The sequence below is a fragment of the Cervus elaphus genome, chromosome 12 (genome assembly GCF_910594005.1).
Source record: "Cervus elaphus chromosome 12, mCerEla1.1, whole genome shotgun sequence".
NCBI classification, from domain to species: domain Eukaryota; kingdom Metazoa; phylum Chordata; class Mammalia; order Artiodactyla; family Cervidae; genus Cervus; species Cervus elaphus.
This window is the reverse complement of record NC_057826.1, coordinates 34,123,220-34,144,996: the sequence shown is the minus strand read 5'-3', so window position 1 is coordinate 34,144,996 and position 21,777 is coordinate 34,123,220. Positions and strand designations below refer to the sequence as shown.

Here is a 21,777-nt window from a genome sequence, read left to right as displayed (position 1 = left end):
TAATAAATATATGTTTGGTTGTCTGTGGGAAATAGGACCTGAAGCCCAGAGGCAAAGTCAGTTCTAAAGATGAGGTGTGGGAGAATTATTGGCAGTTAGATGGTACTCAGAGGATTAGGTGAAATTGCCCTGGGAGAGATTGGGTGAAGAAGAGAAGACTCAGATTTCTGGGGAAATCTTGAAATGTTTTGAGTGGGTGGAAAGAGAGAAACAAGGTAACACGTGTTCGAAAGAAGTAACAACAAGGGAGTGAGTGATATTTCAGAAGCCAAGGGAGAAATAGGGTCAAGTTACAGGTAGGTGCTCCATACATTTTTGTTTCAAGTAGAATTTAGTTTGAAGTTTTAAAGAGTCATATGTTTCCACTGGATTATTAGTTATGTTGCTGGTAACCTTGATAAAAAATAATTTAATTGGAGTAGTGTATCTCCTGCCTTGCTCGGGGCTCCTTTTGGTCTCCTTTTAAATTCCTAATCTGAGAATTATCAGAGTTCTGTAGGGCTTTGCTCTGGGCTGTTGGTTCTCAAAGTGTGGTTTGCCAGACTTGCAATGTCAGCATCACTTACAAACTTGTTGGTTTGGAATGTGAAGTGAAATGTGAAATGAAAATTCTCAGGTCCTACCCAGACCTACTGAGTCAAAAACTCTGGAGATATGGGACCCAGCCATCTAGGTCTGGTTAACAAGCCCTCCAGGTGATTGTGATGCTTATGCAATTGGAAAACCAATGTTTTAAGACCTTTTCTCTATCTATGCTTTCTCCTTAGGCATTTAATCTGGTATTAGGTTGGTGCAAAAGTAATTTCCGTTTTGCCTTGTTGAACTTTGCCATTTGATATTGGAATACATTTTAAATAAATGTGGTTATGTTATACATCTTTTAATGTACATTTCTTGCTTTATGTTTTTTGCTAATGAATTATTACTTGCTGTTTATTTTACATGTATTTTAGACTATGGAAATGATGTTAGGCAAAAAGCAAATTTGAGCGGTTTCTTATTTGAATTCAAAATGGGTCATAAAGTTGCAGAGACAGTTTGGAACATTAGCAAAACACATTTGGCCAAGGAACTGCTAATGAACGTATAGTGCAGTGGTCATTCAAGAAGTTTTGCAAAGGAGACAAGAGCCTTAAAGATGAGGAAAGCAGTGGCCGGCCATTGGAAGTTGACAGTGACCAACTGAGAGCATCATGGAAGCTGATCCACTTATAACTACACAAGAAGTTGCCCAAGAATTCAGTGTTGATCATTCTATGGTCATTTGGCATTTGAAGCAAATTGGAAAGGTGAAAAAGTTCGAAAAGTGGGTGTCTCCTGAGCTGACTGCAAATTAAAAAAATCATCATTTTGGAGTGTTGTCTTCTCACTCTGCACAATAACAGTGAACTATGTCTTGACCGGATTGTGATCTGCAACAAAAAGTGGATTTTGTATTACAACCAGCAACTATCAGCTCAGTGGTCTTGCACCAAAAAAAAAGGTCCTGGTCACTGTTTGGTGGTCTGTTGTCAGTCTGATCCACTACAACTTTCTGAATCCCAGCAAAACCATTATATCTGAGAAGTATGCTCAGCAAATCAGTAAGATGCACCAAAAACTGCAATGCCTGCAGCAGGCATTGGTCAACAGAAAGGGCCCAATTCTTCTCTGTGACAATGTCTGACTGTACGTCACACAACCAATGCTTCAAAAGTTGAATGAATTGGTTTATGAAGTTTTGCCTCATCTGCCATATTCACTGAACCTCCCACAAACTGACTATCACTTCTTTAAGCATCTTGACAACTTTTTGCAGGGAAAACGCTTCCACAACCAGCCTGATGCAGAAAATGCTTTCCAAGAGTTCATTGAATTTCGAAGCATGGATTTTTTTTTTTGCTATGGGAGTAAACAAACATTTTTCATTGGCAAAAATGTGTTGATTGTCATGGTTTCTATTTTGATTAATAAGGATGTGTTTGAGCCTGGTTATAATGAATTAAAATTCAGGATCCAAAACTGCTATTACTTTTGCATCAACCTAATATCATGGCTTTGAGCTACCATGCTGTATGCCTAAACTTCCAAGTTTACCTCCTTGATCCAGTTTTTCTGAGAACCAGGTCCACATATCCAGCTATTATTTATTTTGACTGTGATGTCTCATAAACATAGGGACTATCATCCATGCAGATATTTACGCTAGGAACCCAAGCCTGATCTACTTTCTTACACAAATACTAAAACATTTCTTTACCAAAAATTCTAACCACATTCTACTTTACTGGTTTATGCACATAAATGATAACGGTGATGAGTAAATACCCCCTCAGTTGTATGAAACAGATGTCTTTCAGGAAGTCTTCATTCTTAGAGCCACTAATAATCAATAAACCTGTCTTGCTGAGTGTGATTCCAGAGTTTAAAGGTTAAAAGTGTTACAAAACATCGTCTCTAAACCCAAGTTAAGTACTTCACCTAGTGCTCAACCAAAGAAACTTGTGTATAAATGTATAATTTATCTGCTTACTGTACAGGATTGATTATACAAAACTATATTGTAATTAATTGATCGTCAATTTCCAGGAAAGGATGGGTAATGAAGTATTAGAGTATGGGGGACTTTGGGGCCAGAATGCCTTTGTTCAAGTCCTAATAGCACCACTTGCTGTGACTTTGGGCAGGTTACTTTCCTTCACCATGTCTCAGTTTCCTTATCTGTAAAATGATGATAATAACTGCCCATACCTCAAAGGGTTATTAGGATTACATATAACAATTAAGGGGTTGGGGACTTCCCTGGTGATCCAGTGGCTAAGACTTCACACTCCCAATGCAGGGGGCTGAGGTTTGATCCTTGGTTAGGGAACTGGATCCCATGTACTGCAACTAAAACCCAGCATCCAGATCTTCACCAAACTCTCCTGATTCTCCAGATTAGATGAAGCTTCCTTTTATATGTTTCTTAATACCCATTTTTAAAAAAGGTAACAACTTTATTGAAACATAATTCACATACCATGCAATTACCCTGTATAAAGTATACAGTTCAGTGCTATTCACAGAGTTGTGTAATCACCACCAAAATCAATTATAGAACACTTGATTCAAGTCATGAGAATACTACCTGCTGTCATAAAGATACTAAAAAGAATCCCTGTACTCATTAACAGCCATACACATTTCCCCCATCCCTCCAGCGACTATTAATAACAACCACTAAATCTACCTTCTGTCTCCCTAGATTTGCTTATTCTGGATATTTCATATAAATGGAACATACTTTATGTGATCTTTTATGTCTGACTTCTTTCACTTGGTATAATGTTTTCAAGGTTTATCCATGTAACACATATCAGCACTTTTTAAAGTTCCTTTTTATGGCTGAATAGTATTTCAGCATATGGATACACACTGTTCATCAGTTGATGGACATTTAGGTTGTTTTTATTTTTTGGCTATTATGAATAATGCTGTTATGAATATCCATGTACCAGTTTTGTGTAGAGGATGTTTTCATTTCTCTAGAGACCATAAGTAGGAGTGGAATTGCTGAATCATGTGGCAACTCTATGTTTAGTCTTCTGAAGAATTGCCAAACTGTTCTCCATAGCTGCCACATATTTTACATTTCCAGCACCAGTGTATGACAGTTCCAGCTTAGCCATATTCTTTCCAACAAGAATTGCCTCTTTTTAATTCTAATCATCCTGAGTGTGTGTGAAGTCGATCTCATTGTGGGTTTGATTTGAGTTTTTCCAGTAGCTAATGGTGTTGAGCATCTTTTTGTATGTCTTTATCGCCATTAATATATCTTCTTTGGGGAATTTCTATTAATATCCTTTCCTTTTAAAAAAAAATTTACTTATTTGGCTGCACTGGGTCTTAATTGTGACATGCAGAATCTTTAGGGGCAGTAGGTGGGATCTAGTTCTCTGACCAGGGATCGAACCTGGCCCCCTGCGTTGGGAGTGCAGTCTTAGCCACTGGAGCTACAGACAAGTCTCCCTTCCTTATTTTTAATTGTGCTATCTCTTTGTATTATTTATATTACTTTGTATTATTATTGAGTTACAAGAATTCATTATATTCTATATACTAATCCTTTATCAGAAATATTAATTGTACATATTTTATCCCATTCTTGGGAGGCTGTTTTTCACTTTCTTGGTAGTTAAAAAAGTTTTAAATTTTGCTGGAGTGAGTCTTTTCTTCTGTTGTTTGTTATTTGTACCTTTGGTGTCATACCTAAGAAACTATTGCTTAATCTCAGGTCCTGAAGATTTAAGAGTTTTATAGTTTTAGCTCTTGTATGTTTTATAACTGTTTTTCTGCTTTCCCTGTTAGAATGTCAGCACTATAGGAGGGCTTAGATGATACTTATCCAATTTATTTGTTGTTTGGGCTTCATTTAAGTCTTGGAAAATAATAAGTGTTCAATAATGGTTGTTAGTTATTTGGAAAGACTAAGGAGCTGTTATCAAAATGTATTAAAACACCTAACTTGAAACACTTTTTTCCAAAAAACTAGGAACTGAAGCATTATATTTTTTGTTGGTGTGCCAGGAGTTGTATTTATACTTCAGAGGTTTAGGAGACCTTAAATGATTGCCTTCCTTAGTTCTCAGAACTTGTCTCTCTTTAGCTTACAAAATTGGGCAAGTTACATTTACATTGGACTTGGAGAGTTTTATTACTCCAGTCTCCATCAGTGATTCTAGAATAAACCAATGATCAAGTCCCATGTTCCTAAACTTCTGGGTTTCCTTGTGGTAAACAAAAAATTTCATGCCACTTTCCAGAGGTCTGACATCACCACTAGTAGATAGTGAAAGGCAGATCCTCTTTACTGATTATTTCTACCAGTAAAGAGGATTTTGTGGGGCTTTACTACCATAATTTGTTATTCAGTCTGTAATACAAGATGTGGAGTTAGGGTAACATCTGAAATGAGGGCTTTGGCATATATTAAATTCAACTGTTGTGACTTCCTCTCAAGGCTAGTGTGTGCTTTGTCATTATAAAACTGTGTACTTAGTTAATCTTTTGAGGAGAGTGAATTGACACTTTGATATTGAGTGGTTTACATCTTAGACTATAAAATCTGTTTTTAGGGTTTTTTTTTTTTAGTGGATTGATGTTATAAAATTTTAATATGAAAAGTGTCATGAACTAGTGCATTAACCAAATGTAGGTATATTGCTATACTTTGGACAAAATCCTGGAGGAATATTCTTAGGATTAAGCTAAATCATGGAGGGAAATACCATCTCATCTAACTTTTTTTTTTTTGGTGGGTTTAAGAAGGCCTCAGTAATGGGTGTTTGTAAAAAGCATGTATATGTTTGCATTAAACAAATTTAGGATTTTACATCAGAAAATAAAGCAATCTGTTACCTTCTAAGGATGCACAAGGGAAAGAATAGTATTTGAATTTACTGCTTAGTTACAATGATATGCCTGCTGGTAAAAGGATGAAATTGTTTAATATGAGTTAGTATATGTCTCAAGTCTAATGAGATTGGCTCTAGGTTTATGTTTATGCTTGTGACTTTAGCTTTTACTGTGATAACCTCCATTCTATCATTTAAAAATTTTAAAAGACCCTCCAGAATTGAGTGCTATACGTTTCATGTTGGGAATTGCAGATCATCTCAAATTCTTGGAACACCAACCCTGAATTTCCTTAATACTATCACTGTCATTCTCATTCATGAAAAAAAATCTTTCAGAATATTTAAGTTTGGATACTAATTAGATATAATTTTAAGTCATTTTTGAGCAGAGTGGAATCTTTCAGTGAATTCTATATATCAGTCTCCTTTTCCTCTCCCACCACTTTATTTTATTGTGAACTTGAGTAATTCTGTGTTTTCGTATCATCTTTCTTTGATCTGAAGCAGTCATTTAATTGCAGAGCAAAAGCACAAAACAAAACACCCCAACTGAAGCTTCCACAGATGTTGGGGGATTAGCAGAGTTTCTGCACTTCAGAGTAGTGAGGATGAGACGGGGGTTTGATTGAAATGAAATATTTATGAGTTGTCTATGTTCTGTTCAATTACGCTGTTTTTTCTTTTGACCTTTAATAGGTTTCAAATACTGGGTCAGCCAAAAGGTTCATTTGGATTTTTCTATGTTACAGAAGAACCCAAATGAACTTATTGGCCAACCCAGTACATAAAACAGATTGAAAATTTTATTTCCTTATTTTGCTTTAAAAATAATTTATTATTTATAATAAGTAATTTAGAAAAGATTTGCAGCATTATACTTTCTTTAGGCAGTTTTTTGGAATGCCCACAGATGTGAAATGTATCTTTGTTTTACCTTTTGCAGTACTTTGGGTAAAGTGCTAAACTTTTGCATCATTCTCATCAAATTTACCAGATAAATTGACAAGTATGGCCTCAGTCTTAATATGCCAGCAAATTTGGAAAACTCAGCAGTGGCCACAGGACTGAAAAAAGGTCAGTTTTTATTCCAATCCCAAAGAAAGGTAATGCCAAAGAATGTTCAAACTACTGAACAGTTGCGCTCATTTCACATGCAAGCAAGGTAGTGCTCAAAATCCTTCAAGCTAAGCTTAATAGTATGTGAACTGAGAACTTACAGATATACCAGCTGGATTTAGAAAAGGCAGAGGAACCAGAGATCAAATTGCCAGTCCTTGTTGACTCATAGAAAAAGCAAGGAAATTCCAGAAAAACATCTACTTCTGCTTCATTGACTATTCTGAAGCCTTTGTGTGGATCACAGCAAACTGTGGAAAATTCTTAAAGAGATGGGAATACCAGACCACCTTACCTGTCTTCTGTGAAACCTGTATGCTGGACAAGAAGCAACAGTTAGAACCGGACATGGAACAACTGGACTAGTCCAGGACCAGAAAAGGAGTACATCAAGGCTGTATACTGTCACCCTCCTTTTTTAACTTATATGCAGAGTGCATCTTGTGAAATGCCAGGCTGGGTGACTCACAAGCTGGAATCAAGATTGCAGGGAGAAATATCAACAACCTCAAGTATGCAGATGACACCACCCTTATGGCAGAAAGGGAAAAAGAACTAAAGAGCTTGTTGATGAAAGGGAAAGAAGAGAGTGAAAAAGTTGGCTTAAAGCTCAACATTCAAAAAACTAAGATCATGGCAACCAGTCCCATCACTTCATAGCAAATAGATGGGGAAACAATGGAAAGAGTTAGAAACTATTTTTTCTTGGGCTCCAAAATCACTGCAGACGGTGACTACAACCATGAAATTAAAAGACACTTGCTCCTTGGAAGAAAAGCTATGACCAACCTAGACAGCATATTGAAAAGCAGAGACATTACTTTGCCGACAAAGGTCCGTCTAGTCAAAGCTATGGTTTTTCCAGCAGTCATGGCATGGATGTTGAGAGTTGGACTATAAAGAAAGCTAAGCACAAAAGAATTGATGCTTTTGAACTGTGGTGTTGGAGAAGACTCTTGAGAGTCCCTTGGACTGCAAGGAGATCAAACCAGTCAATCCTAAAGGACATCAGTTCTGAATATTCATTGGGCAGACTGATGCTGAAGCTGAAACCTCCAATACTTTGGCCACCTGATGGGAAGAGCTGACTCTTTGGAAAAGACCCTGATGGTGAGAAAGATTAAAGGCGGGAGGAGAAGGGGACGACAGAGAATGAGATTGTTGGATGGCATCACCAACTGGATGAACATGAGTTTGAGCAAGCTCCAGGAGTTGGTGATGGACAGGGAAGCATGGTGTGCTGCACTCCATGGGGTCGCAAAGAGTCAGACACAACTGAGTGAACTGAACTGAACTGAACTGAATGGCAGAAAGTGAAGAGGAACTAAAGAGCCTCTTGGTGAGGGTGAAAGAGGAGAGTTAAAAAGTTGGCTTAAAACTCAACGTTCAAAAAACTAAGATCATGGCATCCGGTCCCATCACTTCATGGCAAATATATGGGGAAATAATGGAAACAGTGACGGATTTTATTTTCCTGGGCTCCAGAATCACTGCAGATTGTGACTGCAGCCATAAAATGAAAAGACGCTTGGTCCTTGGAAGAAGAGCTATGACAAACCTAGACAGCGTATTAAAAAGTAGAAACATCACTTTGCTGACAAAGGTCCGTCTAGTCAAAGCTATGGTTTTTGCAGTAGTCATGTATGGATGTGAGAGTTGGACCATAAAGAGGGCTGAGCACCAAAGAATTGATGCTTTTGAACTGTGGTATTGGAGAAGACTCTTGAGAGTCCCTTGGACTGCAGGGAGATCCATCCAGTCCATCCTAAAGGAAATCAGTCCTGAATATTCATTGGAAGGACTGATGCTGAAGCTGAAGCTCTAGTACTTTGGGCACCTGATGTGAAGAGCCAACTCAACAGAAAAATCCCTGATGCTGGGAAAGATCGAGGGCAGGAAGAGAAGGGGGCAAAAGAGGATGAGAGGGTTGGATTTCATCACCAACTCAATGGACATCAGTTTGAGCAAAGTCAGGGAGATAGTGAAGGACAGGGAAGGCTGGCGTGCTGCAGTCCGTGGGGTCGCAAAGAATTGGACATGACTTAGCGACTCAGCAACAGCAGTCTTAATGATAAATGATTTTGCCCAAAGTCACTGTAAATAGCCTATAATTTATGTGGTCAACCTATTTTTTATTTTAATTTTTATTTATTTTCTATTTTGACCATGCAGTGTGGCATGTGGAATCTTAGTTTCCTGACCTGAACCACTGGAAGTCTCCAACATATTTTTTATTTATTTATTTTTGACCTGCTGGATCTTCTTTCCTGTGTGAAATTTCCTCTAGTTGCAGCGAGCGGGGGCTACTGGCCAATTGTGGTGCGCAGTCATTGAGGTGACTTCTCTTGTTGGGGAGCACAGGCTCTCGGGCACAGGCTTTGGTAGTTGCGGTTCCTGGCCTCTCGCAGGCTCAATAGTCGTGGTGCACAGGCTCAGTTGCTTTGCAGCGTGTGGGATCCTCCCCGATCAGAGGTTGAATTTGTGTCTCCAGCATTGGCAGATGGACTCCCCAGCACTGAGCCAGCAGGGAACCCCCCCAGCCTATTTTTATTTTAATCATTTTTCTAGGTTTGGAGCTCTGTGTAAACCTGGTTTTCAAAATGTATATTTTTAAAAGTTTTGTTAAAATTTTGAATTTTATCTACCTTGCAATTTTTGGCAGAAATTTTCATAAATGGTTCCTTTTCTTTGAGCAAAATAGGGTAGTAGATACTATACCTACTGAGAAGCTGCCCAGGAAGAGCTTAAACTCTTGTGGGGTTCTTTTAAAAACAGCATATCTGAGAAGACACTCCTCTTTCAGTTTGGTTTGAGCAATAGATTTCTCTTGTACTAGCTGTTGACCTAACGTATAAGTTCTAATTAATGCATTAAAATTATATCTAAAAACATCTTTCATAAATATGAGTCTTAAATGCAAGCTAGTAAAATTGTTGTATGAAAGTTTTCACTGAATCACTTCGGTAGTGAGGTTTCTCCTAAGACTTGAATTTTGTCCCTCATTTTTCCGTTTTACTACTAATAGTACAATGTCTGTGTATAAGATTATGTTCATGTAATTATAGTCCTATCATTGTTTTAGCTCTTTCTTTGTTCCTTTTCTGATTTTTGCCTTGAAGCCAGTTAACAGAGCATTAACTAACATAATTCATTTAGACTGAGTACAGTTGATTAAAATATTGACATGCCACAATGACGAATAAAGTGCATTTTAAACCTGTGTAGTCTAGTAGTAAAGAATAGCTAGTTGTTTTAGCAAACAAACTTTACATTCTTGCTGAAAGGCCTACTTAAATATGTGTTCATGTATATAACACATAGTCCTCCTCTTCCTAGTTGTTTAAAAAGCAATTCATTTATTCTCTGAAAGTAAGCCATACAATTATGCGATTACTAAACTTTCAGAAACAATTGCTTAGGGATTTCCCTGGTGGTTCAGTGGTTAAGAACCTGCCTCCCAGTGCAGGGGACTAGGGTTCGATCCAAGTTCCCATGTGCCATGGGACAGCTAAGCCCATGTACAGAAACTGCTGAGCCTGTGTGCCACAACCAGAGAAGCCTGACTAAAACAATTGCTTAATGTTTTAAACTTCATTATAATTAGGAAAACAGAGCCAGGAAACCCAGTGGGAGAATAATTTGTTTCCTGAGGAATAGAGCAGTAGAATAACTGCAACAAACAAAGCATTAGGTTTTATTGTTACTTGTTGCCTTCATTCAGTTTTCACTTTCATTAAGTGTTTATAAAACACCTGATTTTCTTTAGAGTTATTAGTGTCTATCTTTAAAGGTTTGCATTGTATATATGTGTGTGTGTATATAAAATTTTTGGCTGTTCTGGGCCTTTGTTGGTACACAGGCTTTTTCTCTAGTTGTGATGAGTGGGGGCTGCTCTCTGGTTGGGGTGTGTGGGCTGCTTAGTGTGGTGGCTTCTCTTGTTGCAGAGCGCAGGCTCTAGTCACACTGGCTTCATGAGTTGGGGCAAGTGGACCCAGTAGTTGCCATCCCGGGACCCTAGAGCACAGGCCCAGGAGCTGCGGTGCACAGGCTTAGTTGCTTCATGGCATGTGGAATCTTCCCAGATCAGGGTTCAAACCCACATCTCCTGCATTGACAGGCAGATTCTTTACCACTGAGCCACCAGGGAAAACCCTGTGCTTATATTTTAAGTTGACATATTATACAAGGAAATAATAAGCATCTTTGTGCTTAAAAACAGGCTGTGTTTAGGTCTTAGTAATTGAAATCTTTCTTGACTAGTGCTTTTCAAATAGTAAAAAAAATTTTGTGTGTAAAGGAGGAAGGCAATTTAGCATCGGCATTAGGATCATTTTTTCCCATATCCTATTAGTTAATTCCAAGATTGTTTAATATGGTATCCACCCATTTCATTTGGCTGCAACCTTTGCTTTTATGAAAGTAAGACTGATTGTTCTGAATTGCTCTGTATATGTGCTTTGGCACATCATGAAGGTACCCTTAATAACATTGCCATTGTCTTTAAAACAGCTTGCAGTTATGACTACAAATAAGAGGGTGTGACAGAAGGGCATGACAGATAATGATTCTTTTTTCCGTCCTTAGTTGAACAAATCTCCTTTAGACTATGATCCTTTTGTGTTCCCAGGACTACCTACTGTATTTTCTGTATATTGTTCCTAGTCAACTAAAATGCTTGCATATAACTTTGATGTGTCTACAGTCAGCCACTGAATTTTTTTTGTGGAGGCAGGCAAGACAGAATATGTGGGAAGAAATTGAGTTAGCCTTTCCTTTATTGGCATTTTTAACCCCACTTGCATACTTAAATATGTGCTTAAATTATTTTGTGTGACTATTGTCTTCCAAATGTTTGTTTGCTTTTGTCTGGTTTAGAAGTTTGGGGATGGCCTTTGGTTTTAATTCCTTTCCTTTTTCAATGCACAAGTAATATTGTCTTTAATATGTAATTTTTTTTAACAAGGAGTTTCGATGGGAAAAAAATTGCTGGCTATTTGATTGGCTTTGTTTTAGATTACTGAGATTCTGCACTGAAGTAAGGATATTACTTGTACTATACTTTATCCTATTTTAAATAATCTTATCAAGTAATATGGAAGAGAAAGTGAATATTCATAATGCAGAAATCAAAAAAGCTTCCTTACTATGTTATGAGGTTATCTTTGAATCTTATATTCTTCGTGGACTGACATTTAATTATGGTAGTCTTACATATATAGTTAGCATTTATTCTTAATACTAATTGAGAAATGGAGGATCAGATGAAAACAAGCATTTCGCATAGAATTACATTCTGTGTAATTCTATGCATATATTACTAGCTTGTAATTACTAGTAAGTACTTGTAATTACTAACTTGTAATACTGACTCCAAAGCTGTACTTTTCTTTCTAAACACATTTTCTGCTTGAAGTGTCTTAGTTTTAGGGTCAGTTTGTCCTTTGGGAGATTTGATAGCATATTTAATATAGTAAATAAATTAGAATTTGAGGATATTTAAGGTATACTAAGGAATAAGAATAATTTCCTTTGATTTCTCATGGAATTAATTGCTAATTAGCCTTACCTTTAAAGGTACTGCTGTAGTATATTAACATGGATTATTAAAGTTCTTCCAAAGTTGGATTATTATCTTTATTTTACAGATGATGTAATTGAGGTGCAAGTTTGAAGCAAGTCCTAAGTAGGCCTAGATGTGAGATTCAGGTTTTCAGAAGAAAACAGTGGTTTACTTTTAAATAGAACTCAGTGATTTGGAATGAATGTACTTCAGGCAATCAGTGTCATCATTCCCTTACCTTTAAAATGAAGAGGTTGAACCAAGTGATCTCTAAATACCTCTTTAAATGCTCCAGAATGAGTATACTTTAAAAGCCTCAAGGATCCGTGAGCTTGAATGAGAAAAATGTTAGTTACTTGTTTTCACTAATCTCTGACTGAAATGTACCTGCAAGCCACAGCAAGTTAGCAATCCCTGTGACTGTCATCAATTGACATCATATTTTTATATTACATTGTAGTTGTTATAGATACCTTGAAATATCATTTATGTTGGTTATAATTTGGAAATTATGGTAGTTAACAGACTTGTTACTTCTTGTTATATGTTAAAAAAGAAATGTATTGAATATTGTATGAATTTTAAATATTTTGATAACCATATAATAGGTTTTCTCAGTATATATATTTTTGCTTTAAAAAATATTCCAGTTTATAGTCTTTGCATACTGCCAAAGGAGTTTAAAGCACAAAAAAGTTACATACCCCTGAGTGACATATTCTCTGCCTTCACTGCAAAATGGCCCATGTTGATTTTGGTTGATGTCAAAGAGCTTTTGGACATTGCTTTTTGGGGGAGTTGTGTATGGATGGGGGAGTCATCTCTGCATTGCTCTTTCACGTTTCCAGAATGATGAACTATGCTAATGTAACTTTCCATGAATACTAAGTAAGCTAGATAGAAGCAAAATGATGATGATGAAAATAAATTCATGATCATCTTAGTTTGGATATCTTTTTTTTGCAAGAATTAGGTTTCCAAGTAGTTGTTCCATTTGAAGGATATAGGAAAAGACCTCTTACTTTAGGTTATCTACTGTTGATTTTCCAAGCCAGGAGCACTAGCTTGCCAAGAACAAAAGTTACCCACACAACACATGTACTGCACAAAATATTTCTGAAACAGGAGATCAGTTGGAAGGCAGTATTACCTTAAAAACATAACGGCATTTGCTGCTGAGTTTTTGTGTTGAGTGTGGGTTGTGATTTTTTTTTCCCCTTTTTTCTTTTGTGCTTGCTTGACTCTTAGTAATTTACATATTAATTGGTTATGAGGAAGGTAATGGTAAATTCTTCATAGTAGTAAGAATTAGGATTACACAAGACAATAGCTTAAATGGAACACAAAGACTGCTTGAGTTCTGTCCTGTGGTGAGTCTGTTATTCCATTTGTAATACATTTATCTTTAGATTGGGTAGGGTGGGATTTGCATTCCTGAAGTTACAACTAGTTTCCAGATTCTTATCAGTTATTATTAGGAGTGACTGTTTTTAATAGTGATAATGAGGCAGCTATTCCCATGAGGAGATTTAGTCACTGGCAGAATTGTCAGAACCCTGAAATATTTTGGGAAAACCTAGGGTGGAAAAAGCAAGCTGTTTCAAAAACAAAACATGACAGAAAAAGCTGCTTTGGTGGGCAGGGTTAGATGGGGATGGATGAAGGTAGCAAGAAACCAAATGAACTTTACTAAGGCTGTAAGCTACCTAGAAGCCAGAAGAGATTAGTGTTATTTACCTAAAGCACTGTAGTGTGGACATGAAGTTTTGAGTGTTCTAAGATTAAGTTGGTTAACAGCCACTCATCTGAAAGTATGTTCTTTGTGTGTACTGGCAAAGTTTAATTTGACTTTGACAAAGAGATTCTTCTGGCAGCAGCTTGTTTTTATTGACAGTTTGAGAAAAAAAAAATTTTTTTTTAAATGTCAAAGACTTATTTTACTGGCTTTAGAGGTATGTGTGTGAGGAGTGTTCATAATCCTACAGGCCGCATTACCATGCTAGGGTTTACTAATTAGTAAGGAGGACAAAATAGTCTTTGCCATGATTAGGCAAAACAGAGATGAGAAATGTAAATAGACTATGACTTCAGGTATGCCTGTCCCACCTCAGTTTTAAGTGCAAAAGGAATCTTTTTAGATTAGAATTCCTTCACAGCCGCCTGCCTACCAACATTTTGTTGTTCAGTCGCTCAATTATGTCCAACTCTCTGCGACCCCAAGAACTACAGAATGCCAGGCCTCCCTGTCCTTCACCGCCTCCCGGAGCTTGCTCAAACTCGTGCATTGAGTCAGTGATGCCATCCAACCATCTCGTCCTCTGTCATCCTCTTCTCCTGCTAACATAACATAACAAGCTGTAAAACCTTGTCTCATTTTCTTTAAATCCAGAAATGATTCTATACCAAATCCAAACAAATCAAATCACTCTTAAAGGAATAAGTGAAAACATGTGTAGTTGCTTTGACTGGACTACATCTGTCTACAGATTGGCTCAGTTCTCTGTGGTAAGCAGATTCCTCCTTAAATATCCTGTGCTGACCATGACTACCATCATCTGGAGGTGCACAAGAGGATGTGACAGCATTTACTTATCTGAACTGTGTTTTGTAAACTGACTGTATAATAACTTTGCTAGCTAGTTAAGGTCAGCCTGACAGCTATATAAAGAAAGAGTAAAAATAAATATTAAATGCTATCAGTTGTATTTAAATAAAATGTTGTATATTGTAATTTATATGTACTGAAATCTTTTAGTGTCTAGGGTAATAAAGAGATGAAAAAAATTGAATTTGTTGCCCCTTAAAGGCACATTCTAGAGTTTGTTGTGTTTTTTATTTGAATTTCTCACAGGGTTAAGTGGAAAGTCTTTTTGTAGTGTTTTGGCAGAATTGTAGGCTTGCGGAGGGAAACCCTTTGTGAGATAGGGAGTCATTTGGTATATATTGCTGTGGTAACTCCGTGAAGGATAACTGCCGCCTTTTCCTGAGTTGGGCCAAGTTGGGTATCATATGATATAGGAATATCCCTAAATAATAATTGGAGTTGCAGATGACTTAGAATATCAGACAGTAGTAAGATGATTATTAACTTTTTATTATATGAGTAATCAATTGTAGAAAAATGGGAAATACAACAAATGAAAGGAGAACAGTTTCTTATTGGGAAAACTTGTAATCTGAAAAAAAAGAATCATGAACTCAATCAAGCTGAACTTGGTGCTAGTTTTTCTCATGTTTTTATTTTGTATTTTTTCTATCGGTGTGTTAAATGTGCATAGTTTAATGATTCAGTAGCTCTATAAGACTTGTTTTGAAAAGCAGCAGTTCTCCCACTTGATCCCCCACTTCTTCCCTAGAGGCAAACGCTTTAATTTCTTATAGCTGATTCTTACCTGTGTGTTCTTGGAGGGGAGTAGAAATTCTTTTTCCTACTATCCTCCTAGGTTCTGTAGCTAGGATCCTGTAAATGGACTGACAAGAGACATACTAACAAAGGAAAAGCATACAAATTTATTTATTGATAATATAGATTTTGTGTGATAAGGAAATGAAAACCTGAAGAAGTGGTTAGGCCTGAGCATTTTTTTTTTTTTTTAATGTGTATATGTAGTTATTTGTGGACGTCCCTGGTAGTTCAGACAGTAAAGAACCTGCCTGCAATGCGGGAGACCCAGGTTTGAACCCTAGGTTGGGCAGATTCCCTGAAGAAGGAAATGATAACTCAATCCAGTATTCTTGTCTAGAGAATTCCATGGATATAGGAGCCTGGTGGGCTACAGTCTGTGGGGTTGCAAAGAGTAGGACTGAGTGACTAACACACATATGTATTTATTTATTTTTGGCTGTACTGGGTCTCTGTTGCTATGCATGGACTTTCTCTTGTTACAGTGAGTGGGGCCTCTCTCTCGTTGTGGTACATTGTCTTCTCATTGCACTGTCTTCTCTTGTAAAGTCATGCGAGTTCTAGAGCGCAGGCTTAGTAGTTGTGGCACAGGGGCCTTGTTGCTCCTTGGCATGTGGGATTTTCCCGGAACAGGGATCAACCCTTGTCCCCCACATTGGCAGGTGGGTTCTTAACCACTGGACTACCAGGGAAATCCAGGCCTGAGCATTTTGATACTGAGTTTGAAAGAGTAGAAAGTCATGGAAGAATGTGATAGGACAAAATAATATGAGCTAAGGTTAATAAATGGGAAGCTTAACAAGGCCAGTTACTTTGAATTTCTCTTTATCTATTCATCTTCAGAAATAAGGATCCTCCTTTCCTCCAGGTGTAGGGAAGGCCTTTCTCACACGAGGGTCTTAGGACCTGCTTCAGAGTCCAAAGAGGTCAGATAGTCCTTCCTGCACCTGTCATTTCTCAAATTTCTTCAGCGTGAAATATTCACTATGCCAAGGCACTGTATTTTGGGGTAGCAAGTTCTGAACCTTGTCATTCTTAATAGCATTCTTATATTCTGATTTCTTGATTTCTCAGCTTCAGGTATTAACTTTATTTCCCATTATGGCAGATGAAGATTTAGTTCTTTTTCCTCATCCCTAGGTAGCTTTTTTTCTTTTCCCATCTTGGTATAGGTGTTCATAACTGCTTAGATCAATGTTCAGTGTTTACACAGTTAAGAGTGAATGTGCTATTCACAGTTAAGCCATTTAACAATCTGTGAACACTTTTACTTTTCTATACAATTTTGGTTGTTTGTGAAATTTCTGTTTTTCTTTGTTGTTGCTTACTTTTATATTAATGCCTTTTATAGTTCAGATTGCAACTTGCCCAAATTTGCTTTCAGGAAATCCTAACACTTAAGGTGTTCTATTAGCTTCTCATATTCCTGAAGATATGGTCCCATATTGACTGGTTGCCCATTGTTTTTATGTGTACCTCTTAGCCCGAGTCTTCCCTTCACCAGCATCTTAGGGTTACTCTTTTCCTCTTTGTGTTGAGTTCTAGTTTTCTAGATCTCATATCTTCTTGTGTCTTACTTTGTCAGAACATATTCTCCAATAGCTTCCTGAGAAAGGGAAGGTTTGCTTTTTAATCAGCTTGGAGACTTTGAATGACTGAACCCATCTTACTCTGTCCTTACTTTTAATTGATTGTTTGGCTGGGTATAGAATTCTAGCTTGCAAATTTTCAAGGCATGACTTCATTGTTTTATAGTTTTCTCCACATTTACTGCATTGCTCTTGAAGCTGAAGTCATTAAGTTCCTAATTATTTATGTGATCAGTTCTTTTGTTTCTCAGTGTTTAAATTGCACAATAATGTACCTTCGTGTGAGTTTGGTTCCATCCATTGTGCTGAGCATTTGATGAATCCTTTCAATCACAGAACTGTTTTGTTGATGTGTGTTCGACTCTTTGTGACTCCCATGGACTGAAGCCTGCTAGGTGCCTCTGTCCATGAAATTCTCCAGGCAAGAATACTGGAGTGGGTTGCTATTCCCTTCTCCAAGAGATCTTCCTGACCCAGGGATTGAACCCAGGTCTCCTGCATCACAGGCACATTCTTGATGACTTCTCCCTTTTTCCTTTTTATCTCCTTTTGAACTCTTATTATTCAGATATTGGACCTCCTGGACTCATCTTTCAGAATTCTTATGCTATTCTATTGAGTTTTTCATTTCAGCTCTTACATTTTAAATTAGCAAGGAAGTATGCTAGTGATCACTTTCTGATTCTCTCTTTTTTGTCCTTTTTTTTAAAAATACTGTTCTTCTTGTTTATAATATTTTGTGCTATATTTCTGAAAATATTAATATGTCTTTCTCCCCAGAATTTTCTTCTGCCATTATAGTCTCTGTCTGGACTAGCTACATAATTTTCAGGGCTGAGTACAGAGTGAAAATGTGGGGCCCTTGTTTAACATTATTAAAGAATTCTAAGACAGCAACAGCAGAGCATCAAACCTAACATGGAGCTCTTCAAAGTGCAGAGTGCTGTGTGACTGCCCAGGTCTCTCAGCTTGCCTTTTCTATTTCCATTTCTATTTTTTATACTAGAATGTCTAATGACTCTTGGCTGTTTCCTGATATTTAAGAGTGGGATCCTAAGAAGCCGACTGGAAGCTCTGAACATGCAAGTAGGACTTATCAGTTGTGAGCATTGAAGTAGGATGATCTGGCTGGTCAAATATAGTTTGAGAACTTGTCAATATTTTTATATTTTTCCTTGTAGACTAATCGCTGGGCAAAAAGAGACGTCTCTTCTAATCACTGCCTGGAAGTGAAGGCCTGGCTGTCAGTCTTTTGAGAAAGGTATTGACAAAGGGGTCTGGGGTTAGTGGGTAGTACTAGCATGTCAGAGACAGTTGTTTTCAGGAACTTTGTGAGTGAGTTGCTACATACAACAATTATTAAAGATTATACAGACTTATTAAATGTTCTATTAAAATTAATAAATTCTAAAAGCTCACCACTTTATGTATTACATTTTTAATTGTGGATGCTCTTGAGAGTATGTACATCTATCTATAGAGTGGGAACACCATGTTGTCATAGGCATCTCTTCTGAATTCTGCATTCAGTGACATTGTTTGGTTGCTTGAAGCAGCTATGGTAAGCTGCAAATATTACAAATAACTACCCTTGTTCCCCCTCTTCCTCTGCTCCCCAGACCCCAGCCAGTTGTTAGACATTTGTTTATCAGCATACTGGGGACTGGAATCTAGTACATATGTTAGCTTAAACTGTCTTCACCATACCTAGTGATCTCCAGTCCATGTAAACCTGTTTATTTATAAACCTCCTTAGATTATTTTCAGTGTTGCATGGGTGAAGGAAAGGCATTTATCTGCCTGCCTGAGAGAGTGGAAGGGTATCTGAGAATTGCATTTCAGAAAGATTTTCTATTAATTCTTCCCATTTATCCCCACTGAGCCTTTTGGAGGCCTATTCCTTGATGCTTACCTTCAGTTCAGTTCAGTCACTCAGTCGTGATGCTTACCTTAGGATTCAGTTTTCTTGGGTCTTTGGGTCTTTTACCTCTTAACCATTTATTTTCCAGCTTTCAAAAATTTGTGGCTGTAATCTTCAGTTCTCTTCATCTCTGTGGGTTTTCATATTAAAAAAAAAAAGAAAAGAAAAGGAATCCCTTGGTGTTCTGGGAAGGATCAGTGAATAGCTATGTGTTTAGTCCATCATCCTTACCCAGAAGTCTGGCATCTAATTCTTGGGGGAAAAAAAAGATTAGGTAAGTAGACTCAGCAATTTAAGGGAGTTCTCAGTAGGCTTAGTCAGCCTCCTGATTTGCAGATCATGCATAAATGCAGTCAGGAAAAGATTCTACTGATTCTGGAATATTTTTCATTTCCAAAAAGAAGTAACCATCTGTAAGTAGATGTTATTAGCTTTTAATATAGATGTGTGGGGACATACAGAAATACAGGGCAGTTTTAGGTCATATAGTTTGGTATTACAGAGAATTGGAACCATAGTACCTAATTGTCCTAGATTCTGTAGCCATTCCAGTTGCCCGTCAAGTGGTTGGATCTGGCAACCTGGTCACCTTATCTACTCTGTGGCAAACGTTTATTGCTCCCTCATGTAGTGAGTCTTCCAATTTTATGACTTTGTCTCCCCTCTTAACTTCTGCTCAAATTCAGTGCCCTCCTCTCCCCATTAGATTTGATGTATTTGGGTTGGTTAGACTCTCATTACTATTAATTTTACACCAGGCCACCCCATGGTCCATTAAGTTCTCCTTTGTCTATTGGTGGTTACCTTTTGGGTAAGGCAAGAGTTGAAAGGTGTTCAGATACCAGTGTAGCAACTAAAGTGAAAGAAATTGTTTGTAATCTCTCAGGAGGGAGTTGTGGGCCTCTCAGACACTTCCTTTTAGATTCAAGGAATGCAGCTATTTACATACATTAAAAATTTTTTGTGTGGCTCAGGGCAGTGACAGTTGTGGCTAAAAGGAACAGATATCTGACGGGATGTAAAGGAATAAATATTTGATGCTCTGCATGTGACATTAGATTAGATGTCTAGGTGAACCTTCTTTTTCAAAGCTGTGAAGCTGGTTATAGCAATAGCCAGTTGTTACATATTCCTACTCAAAGGGCTCTGGTAAGTGCCGCTTATTGCCCCCTTTTTCAGTCTTCAGTGTTTTCTCCTTGCCTCATCGTCTTTTGTGTTTCTAATTAGAGGGTTCCCCCCTCTGTTTATGAGATAGAGGTCAGTCACTTTGTATGTGCTGTTGACTGGGGGTTTTTTGTTGTTGTTATTTGTTGTTCAGTCACCAGGTCTGACTCTGCGACCCCAGGAGCTGCAGCACACCAGGCTTCCCTGTCCTTCACTGTCTCCATGAATTTGTTCAGACTCGTGTCCATAGAGTCAGTGATGCCATCCAACCATCTCATCCTCTGTTGTCCACTTCTCCTCTTGGCAAAGGAGTTTTTGTTTTTTAAAATCCATTGTAATTTCTGGTGATCGGTCTGGGAAGAAATGCTGCTCTTTCTCAGGATGGCTTGGGGATTAGGCCAGGTTTTTTCCATATGATTATATGTTCTTTACAGAGAGTCTGAGGCTTCTCTGATGGCTCAGCATTAAAGACTCTGCCTGTGCAGGAGACTCGGGTTCCATCCCTGGGTCAGAAAGATCCCTGGGAGAAGGAAATGAAAACCCACTCTGGTATTCTTGCCTGAAAAATCCCATGGACAGAGGAGCCTGGCAGGTTACAGTCCAAAGGGTTGCAAAGAGTTGGACACAACTGAGTATGCACCACCAAGAATCTGAAAAGATTTTTTTCTGGGGTTTGAACTTTATTCTTATTAAAAAGTCTTTCACAAGTATAACTTAAATCATCTTGAGGGACTTGTCCAGTGGTTAAGAATCCACCTTCTAATGCAGGGGATGCAGGTTCAATTCCTGGTTGGGAAACTAAGATTCCACATGTAGCGGAGCAACTAAGACCACATGAAGCATTTAGAAAAGCCCAAGCAATGCAGTGGAGACCCAGCGTGGGCAAAGTAAAACAGTAAATAAAAATAAAGTTAGGGTGAAAACCATCCTGACTAACATATTTAAACAGGCATCTTATGTGAAAACAATAAAATACTGTGAAGTTGGAACTGCCTTGGGGTATCTAGGTCTTGACTGTCATGCTTGCCATAATCACTTCCTCAGAAACTGACGTGCATTTTGCTTGGCATTGCCCACAGCATGCATTTGAGATAGGAGTTATAAAAATGGGGGACCTTGTTGGCATGGTTTGGGGAGAATTGTGGTAGCATTACGGTACCTTTAAGAAAAGCTCGTTCAGGCAGTTGACTTTGTCAAGGTGATGGTGATTGTCTGCTTAACCAGCAGCCTCAGCCCCAAATACTTAAGCAGTTAGCTCTCGGGTAGTGGTATCACTTGGAGCTGCCGCCACACCTCTCGTGTTTTTGACGTACCCTAAGCTAAGTGGTGGGACTTTTCCAGTGGCTCAGTGATAATGAAGCTGCCAGTGCAGGAGCTGCTGGTTCCATCCCTGAGCTGGGAAGATCCCTGGAGGAGGAAATGGCTATCTACTCCAATATTCTCACGTGAAAAATCCCATGGACAGAGGAGTCTGGCAGGCTACAGTCCAAAGGGTCACAGAGCGACTGAGCATGCAAGATAAATGGTAGGATGAATTGTTTGTCAGTTATCAGCAGAGTTTTTTGTTTTTTTTCGTGCCTCCCTTCACTTGGTGGACACTTTTTAAAAATGTATTTTAAGATGAGAAAGTTTAAAACATTTTTTAT

The 21,777-nt window shown here is 37.9% G+C and overlaps 1 protein-coding gene across 3 annotated transcripts in view; it reads left to right on the top strand.

Annotated features, from left to right (window-relative positions):
• The window catches only part of FBXO34 (F-box protein 34), a 70,057-nt gene that overhangs the window by 22,406 nt on the left and 25,874 nt on the right, over positions 1–21,777 (top strand). The window contains exon 2 of one of the 3 annotated variants that reach the window (XM_043919772.1): positions 18,228–18,307. The exons of the other annotated variants lie outside the window; for them this stretch is intronic. The gene's annotated coding sequence lies outside the window, so the exon portion shown is untranslated. The remainder of the gene's footprint in view (positions 1–18,227; positions 18,308–21,777) is intronic. 3 annotated transcript variants of the gene reach the window in all.